This window comes from Alligator sinensis, unplaced genomic scaffold (assembly GCF_000455745.1).
Source record: "Alligator sinensis unplaced genomic scaffold, ASM45574v1 scaffold1167_1, whole genome shotgun sequence".
In the NCBI taxonomy this organism is placed as follows: Eukaryota; Metazoa; Chordata; order Crocodylia; family Alligatoridae; genus Alligator; species Alligator sinensis.
Genome location: NW_005842648.1, coordinates 779,457 through 783,067, shown reverse-complemented (window position 1 = coordinate 783,067; position 3,611 = coordinate 779,457).

Here is a 3,611-nt window from a genome sequence, read left to right as displayed (position 1 = left end):
TCTTCAGGCATAGGGAGAGTTTGCTATTGCTTTGTGTGCTTTCCTGGGTGGAGCACACAAAGTAACAAGAAACTTGCCCTGTGCCTAAAGAAGGGTGTTTGTACCTGAAAGCTTGCAAAGAATAATTTTTCCAACTATTTAGTTGGTCTAATAAAAGACATCACATTTACCCATGTGATTTTAAAGTGTTTTTAAGGTCATTTAGTACTTCAAACTTTGAGTCACCCTTTTGTTAAAGTATGTGGGATTTTGTCAATTCCTGTAAATATCTTAGACTTTTTCAAAGGAAGCATCATCACATTAATCAGAATATCTTGGTTTGTCACTCTTCTTAGGCTGAGTTCCTCTGTCATTGGGTTGCACCCTTGGAACTGCCAAGCACTTACATGTAATAGCCCCATTTTTGTCTTTTTGAGGCATGTATTGTATTAGACACCGTTCAATATCTGTATCGTGTAGAATTTCCTGAACCGGGTACTTCAAAAATATGTCATTGTCATCAGAGAAAGAATGGTCTACAGGTTTGGTAGGGACTGCATATTCTGGAAAGGAGTTCAGAGGCTCCTACAATAAGGAAACATTTTTTTTAAAACTGTTTGAAGTGGGTTTAGATTACAGGTATGGATTGTACCTTCTCTCAATCTTATGGATAGAAATCAGTGTATATTAAAACAATGGAATTTATTTTATTTTGTTTTTAGTTTTGATTTCACTTTTAACATGGGCAATGAAAAGGAACACTTCTTATTTTGTGAATATGAAGTCCAAGCCTGAAATCTTATTCACTGTTATGAGTCTGACTATATTTGATTAATAATTTCAGTGCGGAATTCTATGTATTTATGATGTGACAAGCATTTTCATGAATTCAAATAAAGTCCTGTTCTGCACTAGGTTAAATGACGACATTCTGAAATTTGTCACGAGAGAGTGAATGCCACCAAATACCTGATGAGTAAGAGGGAATACATTTGGGATATGCTATAAGGCCTAGCTCTGCCATTTTATTGTCTTCCAAATGAATATTAGACATACCAAGCTATTTTCTCTTTAGGAGTGGCTCTCTCTCTCAGTCTCTGCTTTTTGATCCATTGCACTTGTTTAAATGATTTAATATGCATTTGATCAGGGACTGCAACTTGAGCCTTCCACATTCCACGTTGGTGATCTAACCATTGTCTTTAAAGTCACTTTCTCTCAATCTCTGGTGCCATAGTATTTATTTGTTTCTTTCTGATACAGAGAGGAACATCTTCAACAGAAGATAATTGACAAATACATCCACCTCTGAATAGAAAATAGTTTGCCGGCCAGGTCTCTTCTGGGATATAGGAGATACAGGTTCAAATCCAGGGCCTGAATGGAGTAAAGCGGGGATTTGAAAGGGATCTTCCATAGCCCAGATGAATGAATTTACCGTCCTGCAGTGCCTATTTATCATTCTCATTTTGACCTGTGAAACCTTACCTGACAAAACTAGTATTGAAACTGGAACATTCCCAGAGAAAGTGTCAGTTCCAGTGAGCTAGCCTTTTCCAGTCATGAGACATTTCATTGAAAATTTTCTTGAGTAGTTGTAGTCACAGTGTAGATGCAGGAAGTTGTACAGTAATGCTTTATTGAATCTTACCTAGTAGCAAAAATGTTTAATGCAGCTAGGATAATATTTACATGTTACCTTGACAGGTGTATTTTTTTAATTACTTTCTACTGCATTACAGAATCTGAAAAGGTAGAATTCTGCAGCAAAGATGAAGTTTAAGCAAGCTTCATTTTGAGTTAAAATTAGCCAAAGAATATTTACATGATTGCACTCCCTCTATTACAGTCCCTTTTAATGCAAGGAAGTGGTAGAAGCTTGTGCACAGTAGAAGCCTGCATGGGACTTCATTTAACCCCAGGCCCCATGCTTTGGGGGGCCCCTCAGAGCTGGGTGGAGTGACTGTAGTGACTCTGCACCATCACTGCCACCAGCTTCATGTCCGGCTGCTTGCTACACCCCTCCCTGCCACTGGCACCACCAGCAATGGCAGGATCAGGGCAGGGGTGGGTCCCTACAGGAGCTGATTTGCCCTGGGCCCCACACCAGAGCCAATCTGGTGGTGGGGTGGGGAATAGCAGTGGCCAGTTGCGAAGCCAGTGGTGGTGGCGCAGAGTCATACAGCCACTCTACATGGCTCTGTGGGGCCCCGCAAAGCATGGGGCCTGGGGTGGTCACCTCTGCCCCAATCCCACGTGCCCTGGATGTGAAGAAGATGCTGCCACCATTGGTAGTGGTGGTGGTGGCAGACGGGGGGTAGCGAGTGGCCATACGCGAAGCCGACGGTGGTGCAGAGTCACCACAGCCAATCTGCCCAGCTCTGTGGGGCCCCCCAAAGCATGGGGCCCAGGGCAGTCACCCTGATTCATTCCCCCCAGGGACGGCCCTGGCTGCTGCTGGCCCCAGTCGGCAGCACCAGCCTCCTGTCATCCAACAGACAGATCAGGGGCCCACACTCCTGGGAGCATTCCAGCACAGCCCCTGGAGCCCTCCCGCGGGTGTAGGTGAGCCCCCAATCTGCCTGCCGCATGACAGGAGGCTGGTGCTGCTGACTGGGACCGGCACTCAGCACAGCCCGTGCCAGGAAGATCAGTGCTGCAGGGACTGTGCTGCCCTGCTTCTAGGGGTGCAGGCCCCTGATCTGCCTGCCATATGACAGGAGACTGGTGTTGCCGGCTGGGGCCAGCAGCAGCACCGATCTTCCTGGCACTGCAGAATAGCTTATGGGCGAAATGTTGAAATAGTGAAACCGTTTCAACAAAACGAAACAAAACAGTGCTTTCAAAACATAACAACTCAAAACGAAACACTTTTCCATTGAAACTGAATTTGAAGCAGAATGGTGCTGTTTCACACAGCCCCACTGGAGAGGTATCGCCAATGATGCATCTGCAGAATCCTCTGCGTGAAATGGGAAGATCACTGCACAAATGCCAGCGTCCTTGCTGAAGCCATTGTTTCCAGCATTGAGTCAGTGATCCTCAAGCACCAACTTCACTGGACCGGATTTGTGTGTGGATGCCTGATTCTTGATTCCCAAAACAAGTGTTCTACTCCCATCTTGGAAGCAGCCTGAGATCTTGTAGTGGCCAGAGAAAACACTACAGGCAAACTTTGAAGGCATACCTCAAGAAAACAGATGCTAACATCAAGAGCTGGGAGGAGCTGACTGCCAACTGACTCCATGACACAGCAACTTCAACCAAGCAGCAGCCCATACCAAGGAAAGGTGTCTACCCCTCGAAACAGATAAGGGAGAGTGGAGAAAGGGAGAGGAGAGGAATGAAATGGAACACAACAGAAAGGAAAGGAAATCTAGCTTGTAGCCTACTCTTCCCTGTGGAAGGACCTGCAACTCCTGTGGATGGATCTGTGGCTCAAGGACTGGACCCTTAAGTCATCTCAAGACCCATCAGTGAGCCATGTTAGAGATCATCCTCAAACTGAGGGATCTCCAACAATGAATTAATAACATAGATGCTATCATCTGCAATCAGCATTCAAGAACTAAGCTTGACCCACCTTATTAGCAAGTGTTGGAACCTTGTCAGGAAAATACTGGTTCCTGCTG